We start from the raw sequence: 14,132 nt of genomic DNA on the forward strand, positions 1-14,132 counted from the left end.
GAAAAGAAAAATATGTGGAATGTGAAGATATTATAGATAACTTAAGTAGATGTCATATCAATTACATAAAATCTTATCTCGTTATGGTATTATAAATTGTATGGTTGATTTTGATATAGAAATATTTGGCATTTTATATATTGAAACACATCTAATATAGTATGGATATATTTCCTACTTGATTAAGAATGGTATGTTTTGGTTTTCATGGAGATGCTTTCACTTTAGCAAAGCATTGAGTTATGAATTCGCATGAAGAAAATATATCAAATACTTACATAAGGTTAAAATATTTATGACAAGAGAATTAAAAAGAAAAGTATCTTATACCTATAGGAAAACTTAAGGCGAAGTTTAGCCCAAGAGGGGGAGTATGTACTGTACCTTCTTGGTTAGTTAGTCTTGGTGACACCTGTAGGGTGATTTTGATGGAGTGTATAAATATTATATATGTCAGACTTATGTATATGCTTGTACAGTATAGACCTATTTTGAGTCACATGGTTTTTGCACGCTTATGATAATATCTATGGTTGTGTATTTTGGTTAAGTGCATATTATTGATGTTTCTCTTTTTCCATCCTATTTTGACTTGGGTTCATGACATGAATGATGGTCTATAATTGTGACACACGAGCAAAAGATACTATGTGGAGTATTTAACTGACCATAATCTTGTTTATTATCTACAAATTACTTGATTATGTATGCTTTACTTGTTGAGAAGGATGCTAAGATAATAAATGACCGTGGAGGTCATGTATACAATTATGCTCATATAATAAATGATCATGGAGGTCTGGGGAAACAAGACCTTGCCAATAGATCACCAGATGCATATGAGCTCACAACTAATACCTTGAGGAAAAGCATGGAGCTTCAAATAAGCATAGATGAGAATCTATGGAAAATATTAGGGCTTGGAGTCCTAACTTTCTAAAAGATCAAGGCATGGAGTCTTGGATCTTTGCGATAGATCAAGGTGTGGAATATTGATTCTACTAGAATGCGAATTCCTAGGTACAGGGCAAGGGCACGGAGTCCTAAGAAGTCGAGAGAGGTGCACAATAGGGGTGTGGAATCCCTATTCTCTAATTGAAAATAAACACCACTTAAGGGATTAGATCAACCAGGTGAATTAATATAAGTTATGATTTCACTTGAATTAATTCCAATTTACCCACTTTAGAGGGTCATTTGAATAAAAAATATTTTAAAATATTAATTACCTATTTTTGAAAAATCAATAATAGAAAGTTTTCTAGAAATGACACATGGGGGGATGAATATTAGATAATTAAAGTAATTAAATAATTAAGAAAAAATGAGAGGTTTCCACCTCAGGGAGGGTGGTGAATAATATGAATTATAATAAATTAAAAATAAGTTAATTTTTGCATGAAGGTGGTGAGGTGTCACTCCACTCAATGCTTATAAATATTGAAAGAATTTTCCCCATGGAGGGGGATATGAGGAAGAGTAGGGAGATGCTGCTGAAATGACTACTAAATTCCTAAATTTAAAATCCCAATAAATTTTCCTGGTTGATGGAAACTGAGTGGTGTTAGAGGAAGATAAGATAGCTTCCTTAGTTTGCCCAATGATTCTCACTATTGCTGAATTTGGTACTGTTTGTGAGCTCATAAGGCTTGGGGGTTCCAGGGAAAAATGTTTCCCTTGGATATGGTTGGGTGGTAAAATTGACTGGTCTGTTGGAGTTGGCAAGCGAAATTGCTGAACAAAGATGATTGAGTATCAAGTAAAATTTCCAGTTTGTTATATTTTTCTTTAATTAACCTTTCTTGGATGAAGATGTAGCTAGTTTACCTTTTAAATAGTTATTGTCATTCTAAAAGATCTGATCATTGTTTTTGTTTTAACTAATGGGTGAATAGCAACTCCAATTAGTAATTATTTCATTTAAATGGGTTGTGAGGCGACAACATGGTAGTGCTAATTGTAGTTCCTATGTCTTCTATCCATTACACGTGTAGTGTTACGTTTGCAACTCTCTGCTTTATTGTACATTTTTTCTTGCGAAAACATATATTGAAGGTGAATTATTATTTTGTTAATTTTTGTTGAGAAACAAAGAAGAAGGATTACAATTTAAGCTTGTAGTTTACCTGTTCGAGTAAAAAAAAAGGTAGAAGAAAAAAACAAACCATGTCATGTAAATTATAATTGGGAGAGATAATTTTAATATTCGTACTCTCTGGCATCCTCCTTCAGTTAGTTGGTTTCCTTAAAAATTATATGTTTATATTTTTATCTAATAATAGTTTCCACATAAGTCTTGCTCTAGAGTGTAGAGTTCATTGTTTTGAAGGCACCATGCACATTGTTTCTACTCGTTTTCTTTGAAATACAACACTTGTTCTTTTTGCAGAAAAGAAAGTATTCTTAATGCTTATTCATTTTGCAGAAAAGAAAAACATATACCTTTGCTTAATTACCTTTTTTTTACTAATGTCAATGTGCTAATTTAGAGCGTTTTAACATTAAATGGAATGGTGGATACTTCTTTTGCTTTCATGGGTGTATATATTGGTGTGTTACATTTACCTTGGTTAACGTGTGATATACCTACTTGTTTGTGAGATAAATTAGTGAGGTAAACTTTGTATCTTTTACTAGAAAACCTAAATTAGTGAGGTAATCTTTGTAACTTTAACTAGAAAACACGACGAGATAAATTAGTGTCGTATGATTCCTCCCTTTGCAATATATAGATTGAAGTTTTCATTATTGCCAAAAGTATTGGTTTCTGAAAGAAGTTAACCTTGGTAATATTTTATAATGTTGGTAATCTTTTATAACCTTGGTAATCTTTATATGCATTCTTGGCAAATGAGACTTTATGATTTATCCATTTTCATTATGTAGTTTAAAGTTTTTATTTTTGTCAAAAATATTAGACTGCAATAATTTTTGAAAGAAGATAAGCTTTGTAATATTTTATAACGCTTACTATTAAACGTTTTATGTACTTGGATCTTTGGTTATTTTACCAATAGTTGATTTTGGAATGGATTTTAGATCATTTATTATTATTTTAATGTTGCACTCTACATGACACCAAATCTTAGTATGTGAGCTTCCACACAGAGTAATTTTGTTTCGACAATGTGAAAGAAAACTTTGTTTTGTTTGTTTGGACTATCGTTGAAAATAATACTTCCGAGTCTTTCTGTAGGTTGACAAGATATACTTTGATTTTGTTTCATGCAACATGAAATTGTAATAATAATCTTTAGTTCAAATAGTACATATTTTGGTAATTATGACCAATCACTTATGGACACCATCCTCTGTTATCCTTCCCTAACAGGGATTTGGATGTTATTCAGATATTACATTGGATTTATTTTACTAAGCTTGACTTCAATGACATCGTCTTCTTTTTCATGCTTTTAAAGTAATATAAATATTACCATATTATTAAGTAATTGAAATTTTATATGATTTATTAAGTATTGGAAATTGTATCTTACTTTTTAAAAAGTGAAATAAGAATTATGTTGGATTTTTCTTTTTATAAAATTGAGATTCTTAGAGTACATAAAGAGATTAATTTTAGTTGTTTGGGGTAAATATGAAAACTAATTGGGAAGTAAGATAAATGGATTTGAAATTAGAAAGATTATTCAAGTTATAATATTGGATATTTAAGAAGAAAGTATTATAGTGGGGTCAACAATATATGAGCCAAAAGAATTTTCATCACGACTAAAAATCTCTGACAATGATGTCAGTAAGTAAGTTATTGAGAAGAGGAAATGGAAATGAATCTTTGACAATGATGTCAATAAGTAAGTTATTAAGAAGAGGAAATGGAAATGAATCCCCATGCTGTGATCATTTAATGGTTTCATAATGGTATCAAATATTTCTAAAATGACAAAATTTTATATTTAAAATATAAGGTATTGTTGCAAAGAAAGATTCTTCAAATGAATGTTAATATCTAAACTTTATGTTACATGGAATGAATGTTTCTTGATATGATGATTTTTTCTTTATTTTTGGAAGACTTATAATTTATGCGAGGATTAATGTTTTTAGTTTTCATGTTTTATGAAAGGCCAAAAGCATGATACAAAGTCTATATAGAGTATTGTTAACATATAGAAATAATATGGATCTATTTTCAATGTTTGTATGAAACATGGATGGGTTTTATGTGTGAAGTCATATTTTATGCTTTAAAATTAACATTTAATATTATAGTTGGATTTGAGACAATTTAATTATATGTTCAAACATTTCTTAAGAATTTATATGAGTTAATTGAAAGCTTACATATATTGATTAGATGGTGTACTTATGAATATATATGAAATTAATCATAAAAGAGAAAAAAAAAACACCTATTTTGGGTAACTTATGTTGTAGACCTAGTTGGAAATCGAGGGATCTTACAATTTCCCTAGGACAATGATAAGACTTCCCTCTTAATGGTGAATAATAGGTTAGCAGGCTAATATATTTCTCTTGGCGACTCCATAAAGTAAATCCGGCGTCACGCAGGCATACTAGATCTCACTGAGATCCCCAATTTTTCTCTTCGTTATCAGATCTAAAGAGACTTGTGAGAATTACATCTCTTAGACGTAGACTAGAAGCTTCCACTTTGACTTCTGCCTCTCTTCCACCTTAAGTAGTATCATAGCCTAAGTCATTGAACCAATACCTATTCCTGCTGAATTACCAGATTTACCACCTAAAGTTTTGGAACTCCTTTCTAAAGGAGTATATGTACAATCCACTTTATTAGTTCACCATATCAAATCCTTTGAGATTCTTGTCTCCCTTTCAGAAGAATTTGATACAAAAGAAAATATTGAACATGAATTTCTTGGATTTAAACCTGGTGATTTTATTTCCTCTGTCATACATACTTATCATTCTACTTTTTCCAAGTGTGAAGATGAACTTAAAATTTATACTATTCCTTTAGCTTTTGAAGTCCAAAAGCTAGTTGTTCATCCTCAATTTCTCAAAAATCCTACATTTCCATATTAGTAATCTTCTATCAAAGTTTTATCTCCTAAACAAACAACTTTACCACAATAAGAGATGGATGGGTTTAGGCCAATTATGGCATCTCAGTATGCAACATTAGCACTTCCACCAACATATAAAATTCATGATTTTCTTGAATGATATTTGAAACAATTACTTAGATTTAATGGAGAAACATGGCCATATGCAGAAGATCATTTGGATGCATTTCTAGATTTTGTAGACAATATGAATATTGAACATGAAGATGTCTATATGAGACTATTTATCCCATCATTAGAGGGAAATGTCAGAGTCTGGTGCAAACAATTACAACCAAATTATATAAATACATGCACTGAATTAAAAAATATCTTCAAAAATCAATGGGGAATTAAAAAATATCCTGTTTATTACCTCACAGAATTGGAGATTTAAATAGGAATCCTGGTGAGCCTGTTGCTGAATTTATCAAAAGGTTTAATAATATTTTGAATAAGATGCTACCAGGTTTAATGTCAGAGCCTGGTTCAAACAATTACAACCAAATTATATAAATACATGGACTAAATTAAAAAATATCTTCAAAAATCAATGGGGAATTAAAAAATATCCTGTTTATTACCTGGCATTTTTAGAGGTTTAAAGAGGAATCCTGGTGAACCTGTTGCTAAATTTATCAAAAGGTTTAATAATATTTTGAATAAGATGCCACCAGATTGTAAACCCCCAATAACTATAGCTAAAGTTATATTCTCTAGGTTTTGATGATGACTTTTCTCTAATGTTAAGAGAAAGAAAATCTGAAACTTTAGCAGACATGCAAACCAATGCAATTGAGGTACAAGCTAATAGGGAAACATCTGGTAAATTGAAAGCCAAGGCAGAAAAGGAAGAGAGGAAAATGAAAGATAAAGAAGAAAGTAGTTCATCATCAAAGAATAAACAAGAGGAACATAAAATTGATGAGATAGCTTCATTATTAATAAATTTGTCTAATCAAATTTCAAGAATGGAAAACCAAATGGGAGTGGCTTAATAGAATGTAAAAGACCTAAAACAAAATACATGAGGTCTTTTCAGCCACAAATTTTGTAGAGAGAAAGACCAAATAATGACCAACAAATTAAACCTCCATTAATGATTGATGATCAAGAACTAGAAGAATTCATACTAGTTGTGACCAATGATATCAATTATTTTGATGACCAACCTTCTAAAAATTCTATTGTTCCTCTCAATCAAATTCATCCTATTCAAAATAAATAATCTTTTGAAATTTCCAAATACCAAGCTTTTTCCAAATTTTTGATTGCCGAGTTAAATAAAAGATATGACTTGATACCTAGACAAGGCCCTGGTAGACCTGCAGATTGATGATCAAGAACCAGAAGAATTCATACTAGTTGTGACCAATGATATCAATTATTTTGATGACCAACCTTCTAAAAATTCTATTGTTCCTCTCAATCAAATTCATCATCCTATTCAAAATAAATAATCTTTTGAAATTTCCAAATACCAAGTTTTTTCCGAATTTTTGATTGCTGAGTTAAATAAAAGATATGACTTGATACCCAGACAAGGCCCTGGTAGACCTGCAAAAAAGGTTACCTTTGATATCCCACTAGAGAAAACTACAAAAAATTCATTTGTTTTACCCCAAAGCCAACCACAAAATCAATTTACTACAGAAAAAGTTGTCCCTATTGTTTTCAAAGTAGAAAGAGAATTAGAAAGGGTAAAAATTCCAATTCTCTTATCTGAACTTTCATGGAATCCAAGTTATAAGCAACAAGTTTCTAAATGGATACAACCTTCAAGTGGAGATGCTGAAGGGGATGTAGTTATCTTACAAGAAGAAAATCCTTCAATAGTTTTTGGACCAAGTTCGGACATGATAGATGAAAGTGTGCCACCTTTCTATGTCACATTAAAAGTTCATAATTTTGTTTTGTACACTTGTATGCTAGATTTTGGTGCGAGTCTCATAATTTGATGCCTAAAGTTATCATGGACCAACTTCAGTTGCAAATTAATAGGCCTTATCATGATTTGTACACATTTGACTCAAATAAAGTACCATGCTTGGGGTTAATCAAAGATCTAGTTGTCACCCTTGCCCAACTTCCTATGAAGAGAATAGTAATGGATATAGTAGTCACACAAATTTCTCCAAAGTTTGGTATGCTATTATTAAGATCCTTTTGTGCTAATCTTGGAGGAAGCTTACAAATGGATATTTCCTACGTTGCCATTCCTATGTATGGAGGTGAACATTTAAGGTTGTATAGGGAAGTGAGATTTATAAATAGTCTGTAATGATAATCAAGCAATAAATAATCTTATATGTTATTGATAAAGATTTAGGATGTTTTGTCTTGGCTACAAATAATCAGTGCAATCCAGTAAAACAAAATTGAAGACACTATAAAAGTTCCTCAAGCCTCAGATAATGATGTTTGGAAAATGTATTTTGATGGAGCTTTTTCTAAAGATGGAGTTGGGGTAGGAATTGTTTTGATTTCACCTGAAAAGAAAAAAATTACTCAATCCTTTAAGTTAGATTTTTAAGTCACTAATAATGTGGCAAAATATGAGGATTTAATTTTGGGATTATAGTTGGCTAAAAATTTGAAAGTGCAAAATCTAGTAGTATTTGGTGATTCAAAATTGATAGTGAAACAGGTCAGGAATCTTTGTCAAACAAAAAAATCTAGACTAAAAGCTTACATAAATGAAGTATGGGATTGTATGGAAAGTTATTTTCAATATTTTAACATTTGAGATATTCCAAGAGAAGATAACATTCATGCATATTCCTTGGCAGTTTCTGCAAGTATTCCAAAATTCCAAATTCTTTACAATTACAATATCATATTGAAGTGAAGTACAAACCTTCTATTCTGGAAAATTTGAGACACTAAAAAGTATTTGAAGATGATGAAATATTGAAGATTGTTTTGCAAACCATTGATGAGTTTTCTGGCTTACATGTTGAAGAAGAAAACAGTGATGAAGTAAGAGAAAATGTTGTTGTTTCAGATATGAATTTCAAACAAAAAATAGCTGATCATGACATCATTCAGTTGCCTAACAATCATATTCCAAAGGGATTAGTTCCTCTTGAAAAAATGTTTGATCAAAATGAAGTACCAAAATATTCACTGTTAAATTCACAACAAGAAAATATACAGGATTACAAAATTGGCACTACAGAAGAAATAAAAAATGTCAAAATCTCAACAATTTTGCCCTAGGATATTAAATAAAAATATGTCAACTTGTTCAAAGAACACAAAGATGTATTTGCATTGTCTTATGAAGATCTGAAAACTTATGATACAACCATCATTGAACACAAAATTCTTTTGAAACCAGGAGCTAAGCCATTTCAACAAAAAATTAGAAGGATTAATCCAATTTTTCTTCCCATTATTAAGAAAGAAGTAAGGAAGTTGTTATATGCAAAAATTATTGTTCCTTTAAGACATTCTGAATGGATAACTAATCTGGTGCCTGTTAAGAAAAATAATGGTGAAATAAGGTTGTGTGTTGATTTTATAAACCTGAATAAATGGTCATTGAAAGATAAATATCCACTACCAAAAATGGATCAATTGCTTCAAAGAGTAACATGTTCTAACAAGGTTTCCATGTTGGATGGTTTTTTGGATATAATTAGATTTTGGTTAGTGAAGAAGACATAGAAAAAAAAACTTTCACAACCCCATGGGGTACTTTCATGTATGCTAAAATTCCTTTTGGTTTGATTAATGTTGGTGCAACATTTCAGAGGGCCATGGAATTGGATTTGTTGGTAAAGTAAATAAGCTCATAGTTATTTACCTTGATGATTTGACAATATTTTTAGAGTTTGATGCAAAACATATCAAACATTTAAATAAAGTCTTTCAGAGATGTAGAAAATATGGGATTTCTCTTAATCCAAAAAAATCAATGTTTGCCATGAGGGAAGGGAAATTATTAGGACATATTATTTCAAAAGGATGAGTTAAAATTGACCCTAAAAGAGTTTCAACAACTCACATAATCAGTCTACCTAGAAATAAGAAATAAATTCAATGATTCATAGGGAAGATGAATTTTTTAAGAAAGTTCATACCCAATTATGCTGAAATTTTTAAAGACATTACTGATATGCTCAAGAAAGAAAATGAAGTCAAATGGAGTACAAAATCTAGTTTCTCTTTTTCTTAGATCACAAAAGCAATTTCTGAAGCACCAATACTTACCAGTCCTAATTATTCAAAACTCTTCAGTATTTTTTCCTTTACTTCAGATACCACAATAGCAATAGTTTTATTATAGAAAAATGAAGATCAACATGAGAAACCAATTTATTTCTTCAGCAAAGTCATGAGGGATGCAGAATTGAAATATGACATAATAGAAAAGAAAGCTTATGCTTTGGTACAATCTTTGAAAGCCTTTAGAATTTATGTCCTACATTCTCCCATAATTTCTTATGTACCTAATAATGTAGTAAAGACAATATTGAATCAACCTTATATAGATGGAAAGAGGAGGATATGTATTGCTAAGATCTTAGAGTTTGATTTAGATATCTAACCTACAAAGCTGGTGAAAGGACAAGGTCTAGCTAAGTTGTTGATAGAATCAAACTTCAAAATTTTTGGCATTAATTCATTCGTGTAGGTTTCAGAGGAGAAGAATCCAAAAGAACCTTCTTTTGTTTTAGAGGAGAAGAATCCACAAGAACTTTCTTCCAACTCAATGCTTGTACCACTTCCTTTGCATATTGATGAAAGGTTTTTATTGTCAGATCGGTATAAATATTTTATACATATTCTGCTTGATTTTGAGTACCCTCTTCAATTCATAAAGAATCAATGTAGATCTCTGAAGCTGAGAGAAATGGAATATTTTATAGTAAATGCAAATTTGTATTGGAAGGATCTATTAAATATTCTCTTCTCGTGTCTAACTGAAAATGAAACAGAAGGGGCGATTGAACAGTTTCATGAAGGAGTATGTGGAGTTCATTATAATTGGAAAGCAACTCAGAGTAGGATTATATTGGCCATTGATGTTTTCATAGGTTGGTTCAAAAGTAAGAAGTTGTATTCATGGTCAAATTTTTGTAGGAAAACAAAAGCTAGCTTCTCTATGTCTTATTCCAGTTTCAGTTGAAGCTCCTTTCTTATAGGGGGATTAGATTTTATTGGTGAAATAGTTCCTTCTTCAAGTAATCAACACAAATGGATACTTACAATAATTTATTACTTCACAAAATGGGTAGAGGCTATTCCTATGAGGAATGAAACTGATGTTGTAGTTATGAAATTTATTGAAGAAAATATTCTGTCTAGATTTGGTTGTCCTAGACAAATCGTTATAGACAATGCTTATTCTTTTAGTAGCATTAAGATGATTGAATTTTGTAAAAAATATCATATTTCTTTACATCACTTTACACATTATTATCCATAAGGGAATGGGATGGCATAATCATTAAACTAAAGTCTAATCAAATTCATCAAGAAGGTGTTAGTAGATCATAAAAGAAATTGGGACAATCATTTGAAATATGCAGTATGGGAAAACAAGGTTTCACTTAAGATATCTACTGGTAAATATCATTTTTAGCTTGTTTATGGAATAGAAGCTATTTTCCCTACTCAGTTAGCATTTCTAGTCATGAAATTTTTGCAAGCTTCATTTCAAGAGACCGATGATTTTTCAAGAAGGATAAATCAAATTATTGAGCTAAATCAAGATAGGGAAGAAGTTTTGCACAAAATTCTACAATATCAAGACAAGATGAAAATTTTGTTTGACAGAAAAGATAGAGAGAGGGATTTCAGACAAGGAGACTTAGTTCTCAGATGGGATGCAAGAAGAGAATAAAAAGGAAAGCATGGAAAATTAGACAACCTTTGGTTGGGACCTTTCAGCATTTCAGAAGTGAATGGAAATAACACCTTCATTCTTCGGAATTTGGAAGGAAGATATTTCTCATTTCTAGTTAATGGGAAATATTTAAAACATTACATCCAGTACTAAGTAAGTTTTTAATCATAAAAATTGTATATATCTAGTTTATTTACATTTCCAGAGCAAGTTTGATTTTACAGCAAAGACTCAATAGCTCAAGAAAAAGGAACATGGATCTGCATGTTCTCTACATCCTGGAGGGGGAAGCAGTCCCCAGATGGAGCTGATGTTGTAACTTATTTTCACCCATGCATTTGATTCTTTTTAAGTGCATAGTTAAAAAAAAAATTAAGTTAAAATTTCTTCCTGCACTTTGTAATAAGCGCGAAAGTCTAAATGCCGCTTTTGATATTTATTGGCGCAAGCAAAAAAAAAAAAAAAAAACTATTCAAATGATTATTTTATGTGAAGAAAGCATTATCACCAAAGGGACTAAACCTCGAGCATTTTCGACACCCTGGATCCTCTCTGCCCAGATCAATAGTTGTAACTTGATTGTAGGACCCCTCGTACTCCTGACGTTTAATGAAGGGGGGGCTTGTCTACAAAGTGGTTTCCGCCTTATTTCCCATCCTTACATGTCACTCTCCCAGCAATTACATGACTCTGCCCTCCATTTAGCACTTACCGCATACTACATCCCCGTAAACCGCCTTCACCTGCCACCAATGCCTCCACCAACACTTCCGCTAGTTTAGCACACCACCAACGCTTCCTATAAAATAACCATTACTAAACCTCCTGATAATTTAGTGAATTTAACCATTACATTATTAAAGTCTCTCCCACCAATGTTCTAACTAGTAAATGCGGACGTGCCAATAACGATAATTGAGATTAAATTATTGGAAACCCCTTCTAAATTTAAATCTCTCTTATTAGCCTATTTCTCATCTGTCTGCTATTCTCAGCCAAAACGTTTTGTCATACCAAAGCGACCGATTATAGAAACTACCAGTGCTACTAGCCACCGATTCAACTGGGCAATTCCTTAAATTATCCTATGTTCACACAAATTCTTGAAATGGAGAGTCAAAAAGGGAAATCCAAAGTAGTTGTAGTGAGTCCAACTTTACCACCTTTAATATGAACTTCCTCTAACTGATACCCAGTTCAAAATCAGTGAAACCCAATGAAAATTTGATCTTTATGAACTCCATAATTGGGCATATCAAAAATTTGAGGATGCCAGTGATGAATTCCTGCTTCTGAGGGTCAATTTTGCCTCAATTTTGTCCCCCCCAAACCCATCACTTCCCCGAATTCATCACCTGGTGTGAAGTTCACTATTTACCCAGCGAAAGAGCCATAATTGTTAGAAACAATGAAATCATGTTTTCTATAACCTCCAAGTCCATTTGTCAAGATTTTCAGATCAATGCTCAAGGTGTTTTTCATCCTTGTTCCATTGATTCCCTCATGGAAATTTACCAAAATATTACCTTTCAACAACGAGCCCATATTTTTGAGTATTTTCTTCCTGAAAATCTAGAATTACCCAGAACTAATCCACCATATTCTTCTACAATTTTTCTAGAAATGTCCAAGTAAGATATTTCTATGGGTTCTTGTCATTTAGGGTTGAAACTAATTAATGGGTAGACAAATTCATCCTAGGATTTCTTTCAATATTTTCATCTGAAAAGAAAACCTCAATTCTATTTAATTTTAGCCAGTTTTTATCAAATGTCATCCATGACCAATTTCTAAAATTCAGTGTTGAAGGATCTTTCAAACATCAATCTATTTTAGTGTATCTGTTTTTGTATCATCAGTCAAAGAGGTTCAAATTCCCATTACAAAAGCTGGACTCACAGGGAAGACTTGAGTTAGTTATCCACTTGACTTCTTTGGTTAGGAAAAACACAAAAAAATATTATTTTAGTGATTTTTTAAACTAATTTCTACATATGGAATTATGTCTTTTAAGCAGTGATGTAGTTCCTAGAATCTCCACAGAAATTAAAAGGATTTTACATCTCAGTAAGAAATATAAGGTTGGAGATTGATAACTTTATCAAAATTTTATAGAAATTAGAGTCTATCGCTGTGAACTCACCCCTTATAAACTACTAATTTTCCTGCCTATGAGGATTTTTGGTTTAAAATTCATAAGGAAGAGGATTAATATGGATGGAATCCATTTTCATTAAGGAAACATATAGATCAGTTTAAGTTAAAAGCAAAAATCAGACCATTTATTATTAATATTAGAGGAACAAAGAAGGAGGTGGACAATTTACTCAAACAAATGAAATTCATACCAAGCTTCAGTTGGCCTTATGACCCGTTGGGAGTGATTTCATCAATGAGATGCAAACAAAAATCAACACCATATGTTCATATAGTAAAACCAGAGATTGAGCAGTATGCAAATCAGGAAGAATGGGAGGAGAATACACTGCAAGAAGTTGAAGAAAAAATTTCTATACAGACAACATTGGAAACTCCAAGACTAAAGGAAAAGGAACTTAAAAGGCGAAGAGAAAGTATGTCACCTACAGGTTTAGGGGTTAAAACAATAGGATTCAAAGTTTTCAAAAGAAGAAAATCAATGAATGTAGAAGAGGAATCACCAGAGGCCAGAACTTCAGAGGAACCCACTATAGTGATACTATCAGGAGAGCCTATATTTTCCTTGCAACAAGTTGAAGAAACAACTATTGATTATCCTAATTCTCCTGCTTCACCTTCTTTAGGACAACAAAGAATATTTTCTAGATTTAGAGAGATGAAGAAAAATAATGGGGCATTGAAAACTTCCACCTATTCTGAGTTTTGGAAAAAGTCACCCACTACTCAACACATACTATTATCTGCATTAGAAGTTGACAAAGGGAAATTTTAATTAGCATTCCTTGAGCCAAAGGTCCTAGTTCCTAAAAGTGTAGATGAATATAAGATCTCGGTGTTTTCTTTTGATACCAAGAAAAAACATCCAATATATCAGATCGATCTTCACAAACGGGTAGGTGAGATGATTTATTCCTCACTAGCAAGCTCAGTTATGGCAACATCTAAATTGCAGGATTCCTTAAACAATATTCATTCAAAGCTCAAGTTAGAAAGAATGTCTTCCTTAGCTAAGGATACCATATTAAAAGGGATAGAAGATCTAGTTATAAAGTTACGATTGGATCCTAATGATG

The sequence above is a fragment of the Pinus tabuliformis genome, chromosome 5_1, assembly GCF_031772625.1.
Source record: "Pinus tabuliformis cultivar Carrire ecotype Pingquan chromosome 5_1, CPIR1, whole genome shotgun sequence".
Taxonomy (NCBI): domain Eukaryota; kingdom Viridiplantae; phylum Streptophyta; class Pinopsida; order Pinales; family Pinaceae; genus Pinus; species Pinus tabuliformis.